Below are 17,320 nucleotides of genomic sequence, written 5' to 3'. Positions count from 1 at the left end.
GTCTTCTTTCATTTTAAATACAAATTAATTAATGGTTTTTCTATTTTATTATCCCTTCTCTAAAATCAGTTCCTAGTTTTGTTTATTTAGTTCAATGACCTTTTTGCTTTTAATTTTATTAATCCCTCCTTTGATTTTCAGAATTCCTATTTTGTTTTTGAGGATTTTAAATTTTTTTTCTAGTTTTTAAAATTTCAGATGCAATTAATTCATTGACCTGCTCACTTTTTATTTTATTGATGTAAACATTTAAAGTTATGTTTTCCCCTAAGTTCTGCCATATACCACAAATTTTAGCATGCTGTCTTATTGCCATTCTCTTTATGAGATTATTGACTATTTCCATGATTTGTTCTTTGACTGACTTATTCTTTAGGGTTAGATGATTTAGTTCCCAATTAATTCTTGTGCCTTAAATACATGGTCAGTTTTTGTGAAGGTGCCATGTACAGCTGAGGAAAAACTGCTATGGTCTTTTCTATTTCTATTCAATTTTCTCTAGAAGTCTATCATAGTTAACCTTTCTAAAATTATATTTGATGTCCCCTGCTTTTATGGTTTTGCTATTTCCTCCTATAATTCATTTAACTTTTCCTTTAAGAATTTGGATGCTATGCCATTTAGTATAAGCATGTTTAGTACTGATAGTTTTTCATTGTCTATATTCCTTTTAGCATAATATAGTTTCCCTGATTATCTCTTTTAATTAGATCAATTTTTATTTTGATTTGTCTGAGATCCTGATTGTTATTCCTCCTTTTTTTTAACCTCAGCTTTTGTAACAGTAACAGATTTTGCTCCAACCCCTTATATTAAACCAGTGTTTTTTTTTTTTGTTTTTGTTTTTGTAAACATATTGGATTCTGGTTTCTAATCCATTCTATTACCTGCTTCCATTTTGTGAGTGAGTTCATCCTATTCACATTTCATTTTCTCAAACTGTGCATTTCCTCTATCCTACTTTTTCCCTTATACCTTCTCTCTACATTTTAATGTTGCCTCCTTCACCCCAGTCCATTTTGTTTGACCATTGCCTCCCTTAATTTGCCCTCCTTTCTCTTACCTACCTCCCTTCTCTTATTCACTTTCCCTCATACTTTCCTATTGGCTAAGATACATTTCTATACCTTCCTGATTTTGTATGTTATTCCCTCCTTGCACTAATTCTAATGAGAACAAGGTTCAAGTGTTGCCAACCACTCCTCCACTTCCCCCACAACTGTAAAAGCTTTTCCTTTTTTGTCTCTTTTAGATGAGGTAATTTTATCAATTCTTTTTCTCCCTTTCCCCTTCTTTCAGTATATCCCTCTTTCTCATTCCTTAAATTTTTTTTGGAGCACATCCAATCATAGTTACCTCATACCCATGCCCTCTGTCAATGTATATTTCTTCTAACTGCCCTAAAATGGTAAAGCCCTTAGTAATTTCAAGTATCATCTTCTCACATAGAAATATAAACAACTTAACTATATTAAGTCCCTTGAGATTTCTCTTTCATTTTTACTTTGTTAGTCTTAAATTTTGTGTCTGCGTGTCAAATTTTCTTTTTAGCTCTGGTCTTTTCATCCTAAATATTTGAAAGTCCTCTATCTCATTAAATACTCATTTCCTCCTGAAGGATTATATTACATTTTTTTTCTGGATAGATTATTCTGAGTTGTAATCCCAGCTCATTTGCCTTCCAGATATTATATTCCAAGCCCTTCACTCCTTTGCAGAAGCTGCTAAATGTTGTGTGATCCTGATTGGGACTCCACAATATTTAAATTGTTGCTTCTTAACTACTTATAATCCTTGACTTGGGATCTCTGGAATTTGGTTATAATGTTTCTGGGAGTCTACATTTTGGAATCTCTTTTAGGAGATGAGGGGTAGAGTCTTTCATTTTTTTATTGGCTTGTTCTAGGATATTGTGTTACTTTTTCTTTTATTATTTCTTCAAATATGTGGTCTAGACTCTTTTTTGATCATGACTTTCAGGAGGTATGATAATTCTTAAATTATCTCTCCCTGTTCTATTTCCTGGGTTAAGGTTTTTTTTCCCCTGATGAAATATTTCACATTTTCATCTTTTTTTCCTCATTCTTTAGACTTTGTTTCTTCATCTGTCATGGAATTTTTAGTTTCCACTTGATTAATTCCAATTTTTAATGAAGTATTTCCTTCCCTGAACTTTGGTACCTCTTTTTCTATTCACCAATTCTGATTTTTTTTAAACTAAATAATACGTTCTGGAATGAATAGGACTAGGCAGATTGGGTTAAGTGACTTGTCCAGGATCAAACAGCTAGAAGTGTGCCACTGAGCCACCTAACTGCCCCTCCAATTCTTCTTTTTAAGAAGTTCTTTTCAGTGAATTTTTGAGTCTCTTTTTCCATTTGGTTAATTCCGTTTTTTAAGGTGTTAAATTTTCTTTAGTATGTTTTTTGTTCCTCTTTTAACAAACTGTGAACTCCCTCTTTATAATTTTCCCATATCATTCTTGTTTCTTTCCCCAGTTTTTCCCTGTATCTCCTTATTGGTTTTTTAAAAAGTTTCTTAAAGCTGTTCTAGGAATTCTTGTTGGTCTTGTGCCCAGTTCACATTTTTTTTTCCTTTGAGGCTTTGATTATACTTGTTTAGACATTGTTGTTTTCCCAAGCTTGTGTCTTGATCTTTCCTATCACCGTTCAGATTTCAAGTCAGGTTCTTTGTTGTTGCTATTTGTTCATTTTCCTAGCCACTTTCTTGACTTTTAATTTTATGTTCAAGTTGTGCGTTGCTTTTGGGGTTTCACGTTTTAATCTTAAGGTTTTTTATGATGCTATTTTCAGAGTTAGTCCTGAGTGTCTATAAATTTTTGGTGCTTCTAAGGTGATATGATTCAAGGAGAAATGTTTTTTTCCTCTTTTTTCCTAGAGAGGACTCCTGCTCCCCTCTGTCTCCCTAAGCATTAGGGTCTCTTTCTCCCTTAGAACTGTGATTAGAGTCCCTTACCCCCTGGGCCTCCAGTGCTAGCGTACCTCTTCACCCTGGAACTGAGAAAACAAGCCATGTATGGGCAATGGAACAGGGTCCTGCACTCACTGATAGGAGAGTCCTCTATAATCTCTGACCAGTTCTTCAACCTCCTTATTGTCTCTGGGCTGAGATCTTCTGAAAGCTACTGTTGCCACTGTCACAGCTACATCTAAGACCTCTTGATGGTTTTGCCACTATGTATGCTGTGCTCTGGGACACTATGTATGCTGTGACACCCCACAGACTTCTGCTGACTGCCCAAGTTGTCTTGGACTGGTAAAATGTTTTGCCCCCCAATGTTTGTTGATTCTGTTGCTTAAAATTTTTTATTTGAGGCATTATTTTAAAGTTTATTTTGGTTGGGAATGTTGAGAGAGTTCAGTTGAGTTGCTGGTTCTTCTCTGCCATCTTTGCTCTACTTCTCAGTCTCTTCAACTTTTAGACAAGGAAACTGAGGCCCAGGGCCTAGGGCACACAGTGAATTATTGACAAAACTATGGCTGTCCATATCTCTTTATAATCTTATCTTATCTAGGTTTCCATTTATTTATTTATATCTTACCACCAGTCTGCTAGCTTGTAGGAACTTGGAAAAATCATAATCTTTCTGGGTTTTTGTTACTTCATCTGTAAAATGGGAATAGATAGCATAAGAAATTCATGGTGTATTTGGTCTGATCTCTGGGGTCCATGGTTTCAAAGGAGAGTACTTGTACTATTCAATAAGGTGTCAGGCTTTCTGTCTTCTCACCATTTCCTATCAGTGGTACTCCCATACTTTGCTTATTCAGTGTTATTTTATGTTGCTTTGTAATTCTTCACATGCTCTTTCTCCTGTGAATTTGGTTCTTGCTTTCCTGGCTAAATTGTAACCCCTTTGAAGTCAGGGTTGTTTCTTTTCTTTCCTCTCTGTGGTAAAGATCAAAGCTCTGCATATATAGCAGATACTTACACCTTAGAGGCTGACTCTCTGAACTAGCTTGATCCTTCCACTGAAGAGAAGAATGGTTTTGCCCCAATTAAAGGGCTAAAGAGATACAGCCTAGTCTTCTCTCTGAGATGTTGATGGGGAAAATAATAATGGCACTGGAAGCTGTATGATGAACTCAGGGACTGGTTGAATTGGTGAAGGAAAGAGGGAATGGCTGGAAAGAAGAGGACTTGACATATCCTTGGGAATTATTGTGGCCATCTTTATTTCCTTGCAAATAGTTCAGAGTACTGAGAGCAGAGTCTAGAGGTAGAAGGGGCCTGAGAGGTCACAAATTACCTCATTCTATAGAGGAATAACTGGAACATCATTGACTTGCTAAACATCACAGAAACAAAAGGGGACAGAGCCAGGAATCAAATCTAGGTCTAATGATTCAAAATCCAGGATTCTACTGTTACAGATTTTTCAAGTGAATACTAAAACTCTGAGTCACTTGTTCCTTCTTTAGATGATGATCAGTCAACAGGTAGTAAGACCCTGCCACCCAAGCTAGACACAGTGGAAGAGCCAAAGATGATCAGCTCCATGTCATCAAGGAGCTTATTCTTTTATTGGAAATTACACAGATAAAATACTACAAGATATTAAATAACACCATCATTATTTATACTGAAAAGGGAGTCAGATCATCTGATCCTATCTATTACCATTTTATAGATGAAGTAATTGAAGGTTAGAAAGATTATGACTTTCTCATGCTTCTACTAGCTATTAGACTGGTGGTGGGAACTCTTAATGCACATTTCAACTACACCATGCTGCCTTTGTTACCAGGTAGTATCTGATGAATTTAGATGAGTGGCATACACAGCAAGTACTATAAATTCAGATAATGAAGACATCAAAGTAACCTGCAGTAATTATAGAAAAGGAAGTTGAATTGGACTTCGAAGCATGGGTAGGAGACGGATAGACAGAGGTGAGAAATTCCCAATAAAGGAGAAACTTTAGGTCACTTATAAACAGATGCACTTTGCTGTGGCATTGCTCTTCCAGAAAACTGAGTATGATCATCATTTCTATCGGTAATCCAGAAATGGAGCCAGGAAGTCCCAGAGTCAGAGACCTTTGGGAATTCTCTTTATGGGTCAGTGTGTACATATATAGATCTGAACAGGTTGATGGAGGGCTGCAGAATGTCTGACCATACCCACTTCTATTTTTTGTTGTTCTGAGGCTGAGTCTACCACAAAAGGAAGAGACATTCTCATAGATAGTAAAATCCTGGGAAATTGATACAAATCCATTCTCTGGCTTTTATCTACTCAGGTGAGTTTGAGATTTACCCAGCAAAAGCTGCATCCTTTTGGGATGCATTAGGGGCTGAGTTCTGTCTGCTGAGAGTGAGGCATCACCTGAATTGCCCTCATTTTGGAGACACGAAAATCTGGCTATTTAGGGCAATGCATTAGATAATGATGGAGGTAGAAGCAGCATCCACACCTTTTTCTCATTCTTCCTCATTTTTTTTTCTTTTGGCCAGAAACAGATTTTCCTAGTACCCCCTCTTGGTTCTTCTGCCAGCTTTAGATGTATCAAGCACCTGAAACTGGGCTGTGGGTTGAATATATTTGTAGACATCTTAATTTCCCTGGTGATAAGCAAATTAATTTTCTTGCAACTCTTTAACATTCTAATTGAAAGACAGAATGTCACTGAGCTTGTTTTACAGATAAAAGGAGGCAAAAGTCTCATCACTAGTCAGTTCGTAAGCTGGGAATGTGGTATAAGGAGAAAGAAAATTGAACTAGGGATCTAGATTCAAGGCCAAAGATTTTTAATCTTTTTCTTCTTTTGGTCAAGGGCCCCTTGGGAATGAGGGGAAGTCCATGGACTCATTCTCAGAATTATGTTTTTTAAGTGCACAAAATAAAAGTCAGAGGTTTACAAAGGAAGCCAATTACAATTTTCAAAATATTATGAAAAAAAGTTGAAGGACTCAAAATTATAAACTCTTGTTATCCTCCATTTTTTTACTCTAGTTTTGTGACCCTGGGTAAAGTAATTTTTCTCTATGGATAATCTGTAAAAGAAAGGAGTTGGACTCCGCTATCTCTGAGGTTTCATCCAGCTACAAACATTTGAGTCCTTGACCATCTTGTAGACCCGAAGAGGTTTCAATTCTGTAAATATCTGGTCATCTTTGCCTAGTACTTGGATGAGATGCAGCCTATCTTGATGAGTATTCCAGTTATAGAGCACTTTTGATTTAGGGGCTAATGTTGGGGCATGGGTTTTGGGCTGATTGTTCTTAAAGTACTCCTTGGACCTTGAGACCTCATTTCTGTTTTTCTCTCCTTTGATATTTGGCTATTCTTAGAAGTGATTGTCAATAAAATCCTTCGTTCCTTCGTTCCTTCGTTCCTTCGTTCCTTCGTTCCTTCGTTCCTTCCTTCCTTCCTTCCTTCCTTCCTTCCTTCCTTCCTTCCTTCCTTCCTTCCTTCCTTCCTTCCTTCCTTCCTATTTATTAAGTGCCTATTATGTACCAGGAACTGTACTAAGCATTGAAGATATAAAGAAAAGTAAAAGATAGTCCCTGTTCTCAAGAGACATAGTCAAATTTGGGCTACAGCATAAAAACAACTGCGTACAAAGAAGATATATATATGATCTATGTGGAAGACATATATATATATATGTTATATAACTTTTTTCTATCTTATCATAAATTCTTATATATGTGTATATACATATGTTTATATAAACATTCTTAATACTGAGTAGAGAATTAAAGATCATTTGTTCCTTACTATCTATCTCTGCCTATCTATCTATGAAAAAGACAATATAATCAACAAATGGAAAACACTGAAATTAAGGAGAATTGGGAAAGGCTTTTTTAGATGAAGGGATTATACCTGGTACTGGAAGGAATCCAGGAAGCCAGGAAATAGAGAGGGGAGAGAGAAAGCATTCTAGGCATGAGACAGTGCAAATGCCTAGAGGTAGGAGATAATGTCTTATTTAAGGAACAATAAAAAGACCAGGATTAAAAGATGTATGGGGAGGGGGGCAAGGTGTAAGAAGATTAGAAAGGTAGGAGAGAAACTAATGGAAGATTTTATATTTGATCCTAGAAGTGAATCACTGGAGTTTATTGAATGAGTGAGTGGATGAATGGATGAGAGGGGAGAGAGAGAGAGAGACAGAGAGAGACAGAGAGAGAGACAGACAGACAGACAGACAGAGAGAGAGAGAGAGAGAGAGAGAGAGAGAGAGAGAGAGAGAGAGAGAATGAGAATGATCTGTGCTTTAAGAAGATTAATTTGAAAATTTGGTGAGAATGTACTGGAGGGAGAAGAGACTTGGGTGCTCTGGATAGAAAGAGCTCTGGAGAGATGTGATAAAATGGAAAGAATGTTATACTTTGAATGCTATACTCCATGCTATATATGAGTGTTCTTTCCTGGAGCCTAGGCTCTAATTTTATCACTTTGTATGCATATCATCTGATGTCTCTGAACTTCAGTGTCTTTATATGTAAAATTGGAATATGGAAATTGGAACCTTACAGGGTTGTTGTGAAAATACAATGCAAAATAGCATTATACACATGTAAATTTCAAAGAACAAAAGAAATATAGATTTATATAATAGTATTATAATAGAGAGAAGAGACTATTAAATATAAAATACTGTTTCTCTCATATTGCAGGATTTAATGTATACATAAACTAGGCACTGTGTTAAATGCTGGATATAAAAATATAAGCAAAAGAAGAAAGTTTCTGTCCTCAAAGAGCATGCATTTTTATAGGAGAAAAACATAGTAGAGAGTTCAAAAGTTTGGGAGCAGTGGCAGAAGATCATGGTGGTAAAGTCCAGTCAAAAGTAAAATGAGAAGGACAGTGGACTGTATGATCAGGAAGTAGGTACTAAATGCCTGACCTTTTGAGATCTGTACCTTTGAGTAAAACCACCAATATCTTGCCCAAATATTTTGATGTCATTGTCAGAATTCCTGGCTGATATAGCCATGGGACTGATCTGAGTAGTGTAAAAATTAAATTATATCTCTAATAATAAAAATATTATATTTTATGTAGTTTATTAAGGATTATTAGAAATCAAGGATACAAAATAATAACCATGTGCCCATGGCTGATTAGCTAATTCAGAATCCCTGTGCTTAGCTCTCTTCCATTCCATTGCAATGATGTAGTAAATAAGCTAAATATGCGGATTCTGAATTGGCTAATCAGCCATGGGCACATGGTTATTATTTTGTATCCTTGATTTCTAATAATCCTTAATAACCCCCATAAAACAATCGGTAACATGAGTGGAAAGGACTGACTTCCCTTTCCCTTGGCTCTCAGGGGAAGGCCACCCTTGGCCAAGGCCTTGAACTCTTGCCTGGCTCAGCCTGAGCTGGAGTAGTTTGAGTTAACTCATTAACACACTCTCTCTCTCTCTCTCTCTGTCTCTCTCTCTCTCTGTCTCTCTCTCTCTCTCTCTCTCTCTTTCTCTCTCTCTCTTAATTTCTACCTCCTATTGTAATTAAATCACCATAAAATTCCATTCTGACTTGAGTGTTTCATTTACGATTTAAGAAATTAAATCCTTGGCGACCAATAATTATTACATTCAGTCTCAACCCAAAATTTAACCTTTATAGCTGGCTGAGTATGTGTGTTGGGAGAAGGGGATAGTGCTAATATTTTTCGGTTTTCTGAAAGGCAGAAAATTCAGAATCAGTCTGGATGTATGGTATGGTGGAATGAGGACTATATTTTTGAGTCTAAGGACATGGGTTTGAATCCCAACTCTGGGATTTTTGTTTGTTTTGTTTTTCACCACAGAATGGAGTTTCTACTTCTTTGCTTCTTTTCCTTTTCTTCTTACCTAGTCAATCATCTCCTCCTAGGGGATCCTTTAGAAGGACCAAAGCATCTCCTTCTATTTTCTCTGATTTTTTTGTGTTGGAGAATTCTACACTCTTCATTTATTATGTTTCCCTTTCCCTTTGCTTTCTTATTCCATTTTCCAAAGTGGTGATGAGCTTTAGATCTGAGTACTTCATGAAATGTAGAGTTTAATTCCTAGACATGATGGTATTCCCTGTTCTCTTCTCTTCAGATTCTTTGAATAGTCTTTAATTAGTCTATATGAGGAGTTGCTTTCAAGTTGGCCTTAGTTGCCTTCAAAAAAGCAAACCCTGAGTGAAATTGGATAATTTAGCTGCTAAATGAAAACATTCCCAATATGTTCCTTTTTATTCTACCCTACCTCCTTCTATCAACACACACACACACACACACACACACACACACACACACACACACACACACACAATCTGGTAGCTACTTTTTACTTGTGGAAGATTCAGGTGTTAGATTTTAACAGAATTCTTTATATTTAGGGTGAGGGCATTAAAACTAGAAGGACTTTTAATCATCATGTCATCTATTGCATCCCAGAGAAAGAAAATAACTTCCTAAGGTTAGAGGAAAAACCACAACTTTTCAGTTGAATGGGTTCATGCTATTGGGAAATAGGATGTGATTTCCCAGAGAAATGCATTCAGTTTTTAATGAGTTTTGCTATGTGCCTAGGTTCTTGAGAAATATGATAGGGTTCTTTCTACCAGTCTCTCACTCTTTAATGTTAGTGGCTCAGTGATGGAATTGAGATGAAAACCCAGATGTTTTGACTCCTGGTTTGTTGCTCAATTGCAAATTTTTCTGTGCTTCCTCTGACAAGTGGGTCTGATCTATCTGATGGGAATGCAGTCAATCCATAGCTTTGGAGATATGTTCATCATTAAAAACTAGTCACTACTAAGCACAGTATCTTGTATTTGGCATTCAAAGAATGAGTCTTTATTCAACCAGCAAAGAACCATAGATTATTCTAGCATATATCTGATGGTTTTTTAACTTTTCACTAAAGTCACAGGTTCTGAAAGTATCCTCAAGCAGTGATTTTCCAGAAATATAGAGCCTTTCTAGTAGAACAGTTCACTGGACTGGATTGAGGGTTTTTCTTTCTTTTTTTATTATAACCAATGTTTTTTCCATCCCTTTCAGTATTTTGGGTAGCAAGGTTTGTGAACAGCTAAAGATATAAGATAGTGTCTCCTGGTGGAAATGGAAGAGGAAAGCTAGACATTTTTCTGGTTATATAAACTTTCTTTTTTCTTGTTCCTTTTCCTGACCCCAAAACATTGTTTTTTTTCATATTCAGTTTTGTTCTAAAAGCTTTTTTCTCCTGCTCAGTGTTTATGAGCTCAGCTCTTTCCATGCCTGATGAACTCTAGTTGGTTTTTATTCTTTCCTTTGAGACCCTACATTTCTTTCATGTTCTGTTCTTACCTGTTTCAAAACTGAAGCAGCCCCATGGTCATGGGACCCTAAGCAGGCCCTTGAGAGGAGTCACATGAAACATTGTATTTTCTGGACTGTCTAGGAGATAAAAAGGAAGTAATTTGAACAGTGGAAAGGAGGTCAGGTCAGGTCAGAAAGTCTGAAGGACTCTAAATTGCACAGAAGCCACAGGGTATTAGAATTTGTTACTGAGGAAGAACTTTGGAGGTGACTCTAAAGAAAATTATGGAAGGATAATCATAGGCTGACAAATCTGATACCAGGAAAATGCTTCCATCTCGACAGGTGGAATAGATAGCACGATCAGGGAGTAAGAAACTTCAGAGTCATAAACTCCTGGAACAAGATATTGGGCATGGGGATGGCAGCAAAGGCTATAAATTAAATCTGAGATGCCAAGATTTATTACTGAAGGGGGAGGGTTAACTTGATGGGTATGATAGGCTAAAAGGGACTGGTGCAAGCCTAGGCAACTGACATAAATCAGTAGGCAGGTAGACAGTCAGGTTTTTTTTTCCTCTTGGCAAAATGTTATCTAGATTTTTGAGGACTCGGGGAATTTTGAATTCCATGTAAGGAAAAGGCATTTTGCCTGTGATGCCCTCCCTCCTTTCTTACCAATTCAAACTCCCAGTTTCCTTCTGAGCCTGAGATTTACTTGCTCAAAAAAGATTTTCCCAGGTAACCATCTCTGATAATCAATCCATCAGTAAACATTTATGCATCACCTATTACGTGTCAGGTACTGTGCTAAGTGTTAATACAAATCTTTCCCTTGCTTTATTTTCACCTGTCACCTATACAGATGACAATGTATGTCTTGTATCCAAAGCTATGACTCTATGAAGAAACTGGATTTGACTCTAGGGTGTCCGTATCCCAAAGGTGCTCTATGTGGACCCCAGAGTCAATCTCTGGTGGGAGGAGGACAGGAGGGAGATCGTTCCACCTTCTCAAGCCCTATTACTTCAGGAATTATTTGTTCTCACTTTATTTCCTTTCCTACTCTGACTCAGAGGTCAAGATCCTGATGGGGTCAGATTATCTGGGGGGAGGAGGGTTCAAGTTGCTGCTTTTCCAGATGCAACTCCATTTTACTAGGGAAGACTGTCTTCTTCATGGTCTTTCCTTACCTTTACAATCATAGAATACCTTAGAAGGACTCTAGAGATGGTCTAGTTCAAAGTTTCATTTTATAAATAAACTGAAGTCCAGGCAGTGAAGTGATTTGCCAAAAGACTCAGCTAGCCAATGGCAGAACCAGATTGAAATCCAGCATCTCCTGACTTCAGGTCTAATGATCTTTTCACCTTGGCACATGCCAACTTGAAAACAAGGTCCAAATTCTGGCTCTGGTAATTATTAACTGTGCCATCATAGGCAAGCCATGTGATGTCTCTAAGCCCCAATGTGCAATAATAGGGATGATAATCCCTGCAGGACTAACTTCACAGGGTTGGTGGGAAGATCAGATGAAAGAAATGTTTTATGAACAAGAAAGTATTATATAAGCATCAAATACCAATGACCTAATAAAATAAAACCTATACAGTGTTATACAAATGTCAATGTTTACTTTTATTAGTAGGCAAGTAACTTTGCTGAGCCCCCAGTTTTCTTACCTGGAAAATGGGTATAACCATACTTGAATTGTCTATTTCATTAAGGAGCTAGGAGAAAAGTACTGTCAATTTAAGTGCTTCATATAATGATGGATGCTTGTGATGATTTGCAAGGCAGGAGGCGGGGGCGGGTAGGAATGAACAGATCTCTATTACCTTCTGATCATGAGGTGCCCAGGAGGGGAAAAGTCAACTTCTGAAGAATGACTGATTTCTCTTTGTTTAGGAGCATGTTGGAAAGCTAATCAGCCAGATGAGAATTGTGCTTGAAGAGGTCATTAAAATAAACAAGTCTGGCAATTAATGCTGTCAGAAAGCAAATTTACTTTACCCTGTGTGTGATTAGTGGCACTGAATTCTAAGAACCAGCTTTATTATGTCATCAACCTGGGCTGAGACAGTCACCCCCTTTAGGAAAACAGTTGCCGCCTCTGCCAGTAAGGCCCCTTAAGATGTACTTCTGGCTGTTGATGCTTCGTGACTCCTAACGCCCTCCTCCCCCAGAAGAGTCTCTGCCTCAGCTGAGTGAACAAACTCCCAGGTCATAAGGGATAGAGTCAGTTGAAAAGTCTGCACTCAAGATGGCAGAGTAGAAAGCCATATTGGTCAGTTGGGCGAAGGTTATTAGGCTCTCATTATCACTTCACTCTTTTTAAAAAACTTACCTTCTTTCATGGAATCGATACTAAGTATTGGTTCCAAGGCAGAAGAACACCAAGGGCAAGGCAATGGGCATTAAGTGACTTGTCCAGGGACACACAGCTAGAAAGTATCAGAGGCAAGAATTGAACCCAGGACCTTCCATTTCTGAACATCAAAAAAAATGAAATAAAAGTGCTTATCCAGCCTTCGCTTGAAGTTCCTTGTGAGAAGGACCCATTATCTTCAAATAGAAACCTATTCCAAGTATGGATAGTTCTAATAATTTTTAAAAAATCCTTACCTTCTGTCTTAGTATCAATACTAAGTATTGATTCCAAAGGCAGAAAACTCTTATCTTCCATCTCAGAATCAATACTTTATATTGGTTACAAGCAGAAGAGAGGTAAGGACTAGGCAATGGGGGTTAAATGACTTGTCCAGGGACACATGACTAGGAAGTATCTGAGGTCAGATTTGAACCTAGGACCTCCCATCTCCTTGCCTGGCTCTCTCACTGAGCCACCCAGTTGCCATGTTACTTCACTTTTAGGACAGTCTTTGTGCTAGCACTGGACCTGGGAAGGACCTGAAGTTCTTCCCATGTACACCCATTGATTATATATCAATTTCTCTCTGTAAATGCACACAGATTGATATACGTGTGTGTATTTATATGTATATAATTTATGCATGTGCATGTTGTTTGTACTGGCAGACTGTGAGCCCCCTGAGGATAGGGATTGCCTCCTTTTCCCTCTGTGCACTCCCAGCACTTAGCACAGTGCTTGGCATACAGAAGGCACTGAAGAAAGTTTTGTTCTTTGATTGATTGAAAGCTAATCTGCCTCAGATGAGTTTCTTGGAGGTCCTGTCTCTGTGCTTGGAGTTGATGGGGGGTGGGGGGGGAGATGTACCATTTAGCCTCAGGGCTTTGATGTCTCATTAGTTTCTAAGCTCCCCTGATCACCCAACCCTAGCTAAGGTGTCTTACCAGCCTGAGCCTGAGACTGTTTAGCTCCATGGATTCAGAGATCCCCTACCTTAATACTCGGCTGCACTTGAGCCCTTTTACTGTTGCTGCTGTAAATAAGTGTCTGCACCTAGCATGTTCTCTTCTCTTACCCTTTTATACCTTTAAACATTTTTTTCTCTATGCATTCAATAAAAAAAAAAAGAATGCGTTTCCAGGACTTTAGTACAAAGTGGTTTTCCTAAAGCATGGGTCTATCGGTATTATTCCTTGCTCAGTAAACCCCAGGAGTTCCCTATTAATTCCAGGACCCACTCAGTCAGCCAGTCAATAAATATTTAAGTGCCTACTATGTGCCAGACCCTTTTGCTAAGGGTTGGATCAAATATAAAGTCTTCTTTTTTGGCCCTTTAAAGCCCATCACAATCTGGCTCCAGTCCATCTTTCTGAGCTTATTTTTGGTTGCTCTCCTTCACACAAAGGGCTTACCCAGGAGGTTGTTTCTGTGTTTATACATTTCATTTTTGTGACTTTGCACAGGCCATTTCCCATGTCTAGAACTACCCCTTCTTTACTTCTACCTCCTGGAATTCCCAATTTCCTTTCCAGCTCAGCTGTGAGTGCCTCTCTCTATGACATTGTATATGTCTTTTGTTCAGCATTTTCAGACATATCCATTGTCCTATGGTACCTCATAATGCTACTTAAATCACTTAGGGAGCCATAATTGGACTTATGAGCTTGCCCATGGGTGTGGGTCCATGCCTGTGCCCAGTATATGGGCATATGGGAAGCGTTGAGGGCTGAGAGCCAAGAGACCTCAGTTCTAATCCTTTCTCTGTTATAGGTGGCCCAGTAGACAGAATGCTGGGCCTTAAGTCAGAAAGACTTTCTGAGTTCAAATCCTGTCTCAGATACTTACTAGCTGTGGGACCCTGGGGAAATCACTTAACTTTGATTGCCTCAGTTTCCTCAGCTGTAAAAATGAGCCAGAGAAGGAAATGGCAAACTACTCCAGTATCTTTGCCAAGAAAACCTCACATAGGGTCACAAAGAATGGGACATGAATTAAATAACTGAACAGCAACAATAAGGCTATATTGGGAGAATTATTTCATCTTCCTGGCTTCAGTTTTGCCATGTGCAAAATGTGGGTATTTAGAGTAGATCTACATTTCCCCATAGCTAGTCTGATACTTTTTAAAATCCTCCTCAAATTTTGGGGGGAGTCCAGAAATCTTTTATTACTAAAATTCCCATTTCTTAAAACCTGGAATCTAAAGACAACAAACAACAAAAAACAAACAAACAAAAATCCAACAAATGGTTTCTCCCAGTCCAGGCTCCCTTCTCACAAACTCTAGAGCTGGGAGGGTCTTTCAAGATTATCTAGTCTCCATCATTTTTGTTTTTGTCACATGTTCTCAGTATATAACATTTTGCCTTGTGCACAGAAGGCACTTTTGTTTGTTGAACTGAATTAAAAAAAAAAAGAGAACTTGAGCCCACATATGACTTGACTAAAGGCACCTGGACTGTAAAGAACAGCTCCAAGCCCATATGCTCTGACTCCACATCCAGTGCTCTTGTCAGTGCACCACAGTTGCTTCTGCTTCTTGGAAGTTGTGTGACTTTAGACTATGAATAGCATCTTTGAGCCTCAGTTTCTCCATCAGTAAAATTTGATTAATAATACTTGCACTTACCCACACTTACCTAGGTCATGAAGGATGACTCTTGTAACCCTTGAGCTCAACATGAATACGAATTTTTTCTTTTTAAATTAAAGGCCAGTCAGCTAAGATTTAACTATATTTGCAGGGATATTCTTTGAGAAATGGCATTACATTTTCCATGGCCGTGTCTGCCTCTTGGCTGATTTTTCCCCTGTGACCACACTTAATAGATGGTTCTTGGGAACATCACGGCAACCTTTTTAAAGAGTTTTGTCGGACATGTGCCAGAGGCAATGACTAAAATTGATGAGTTCTCGGTCCTTTGGATCTTCATTTACTTCTCTGAGTCATGTTTTTTTATGGGGAGAGGTACAGAGCCCAAGGACTAAATCATCTTCAGACCCAGGAGTCACAGCAAAGCTAGAATTCTTAGTAAGGTGCTTCCCATCCCTTTTCCTCTTCTCCCTGCTCAAGGTTTCTTCTTTTGGCTGCTAGTCCTCTCTTTCTTCCTTCTCTTGCTGTGCCTATATTGTCTCTTGTGTTGTTACTGCACTCAGACCAGGCCAGGCTCTCTCCCTGAAATGCCCATAAAGCCCTGCTTAATGTGGTTGCTCCCTCCTGGAATGCCTTCCCTCCCTCTTTCATATCCATGATCTTCAAGACCCAGGAAAGGTTCTACTTCATCTAGAAAGTCTTCCTTGGCTACTTCAGCCCATTATGAATCACTCCATTCTCTGAACACCTCTTGTGCTTCCAGTCAGGACCAAATGATATTGCCTTTAATTATTTTCTAATTAGATTCAGAGCACATGATAAATGGGATATTATATGTTAAGCACTTTGCTATCATAAAACCCTCTCTTAATGTGACTCTTTATTGTTAAAGTAGGATCTTATAGAACATTTGGCCCTGGGTTCAGAAAGGAAAGTTCCTTTTTCAAGTGACTCTATGAGGTTTATCTTGCTTTCCCAAAGGGAAGTGCACCATACTTAGCATGGTGTTTGGCACAGCCCACAACAATCAGTGATTGTTGAATAAGGGAACTCTAAGCTTCTAAAGGACTGGCACCTCCTCTTATCTTTATGATGTAGGGATGGGCACTTAGAAGGTACTCAGGATGTGATTAAGATTACAGAATTTTTCTTCTTGAATGATCACAAAATATTTAGGGTTGGGAAGGACCCTAGAGCTCATCTAATCCAAAATCAGAACTTCATAGATAAGGCGACTAAGATCCAAAGAACCCAAGAGACTAGATAAAACCCAGGTCTCTGACCTACCCATCTGACGTGTTCCTCCTTGTTCACTAGTCTATTTGAACAGGGTCAAAGAAAATAAGAAAGGAAAAGGATTTGCTCTGGAGGACAAATTAGTCCAGGTCCATTTACGGTGACAGCAAGGTACGTTTGATCCTGACAGGATTGTTTGAGAATTCAAGACCCAGGCTGAATCCTAATTTGGAAATATTCTGGACCCACAAACACATGCACACCCCATGCACAGAGGCAGGAACATTGCATGGAGTAATGATATTAAGACTCTTTAATGGGCCTGGTTATGGTGTTTCCCAAAGCCATCAATTGAATTTATAGGCTAAGCAAGCCTAGTCCCCACTCAACTTGGGAGGTTATGATGAAAGGAGGGGGATGCTTGAACACTGCCAGTTCCTCCTGTTGGCAGTTTTGCATTGGCATGACCCAGGGTAATAGAGTTCTCTTAGAATGATGTCTTCTTGTATTCTCAGGTTCTTTATTTAATTTTTGTAAATCTCTGAGGCCATTGAGGTTGATTGGCCCGCATAGCCTTTTATCCTGCTTCTGAATGTGTATATTGTTGGGGAGAAAGCCCCTCCTCAGCCCTTGGAAAAACCCAACCCCTACCATCCAGCTGGGGTGGGAAGTGGTTGTCATAATAATGCTTTGGCATCTGGACAGGGCCTTTCAGCTGTGCCTCTCTGAATGTGGCACTCAGCCAAACTCTTCTTGTTTGGTCAGAATACGAGGAGCTGGACACAATAGCTGCCGTCCAGACTGCTTGGGGAAGTGGGAGGTTGTGTAAGGAGGGGCAGGGACAGGGGAGGAGTCCCCCC

At 38.6% G+C, this 17,320-nt stretch overlaps 1 protein-coding gene and 1 long non-coding RNA gene across 3 annotated transcripts in view; one reads left to right on the top strand and one right to left on the bottom strand.

Annotated features, from left to right (window-relative positions):
• Positions 1-12,247, bottom strand: part of LOC103096734 (uncharacterized) — a 38,228-nt gene extending 25,981 nt beyond the window's left edge. Inside the window, exons 1-2 of one of the 2 annotated variants that reach the window (XR_001626075.2) lie at positions 12,099-12,247; positions 10,309-10,398 (exon numbers count right to left, since the gene is read on the bottom strand). This is a non-coding gene — a long non-coding RNA (uncharacterized LOC103096734). Of the gene's footprint in view, positions 1-10,308; positions 10,399-11,942 lie in introns of both variants that reach the window. The other variant, XR_460389.3, reaches the window with a different exon arrangement.
• SORCS3 (sortilin related VPS10 domain containing receptor 3) overlaps positions 1-17,320 on the top strand; it is a 724,209-nt gene that overhangs the window by 59,555 nt on the left and 647,334 nt on the right. The gene's annotated exons all lie outside the window — the stretch shown is intronic.

This window comes from Monodelphis domestica, chromosome 1 (genome assembly GCF_027887165.1).
Source record: "Monodelphis domestica isolate mMonDom1 chromosome 1, mMonDom1.pri, whole genome shotgun sequence".
NCBI classification, from domain to species: Eukaryota; Metazoa; Chordata; class Mammalia; order Didelphimorphia; family Didelphidae; genus Monodelphis; species Monodelphis domestica.
This window is presented reverse-complemented; position numbering and strand designations above follow the sequence as displayed.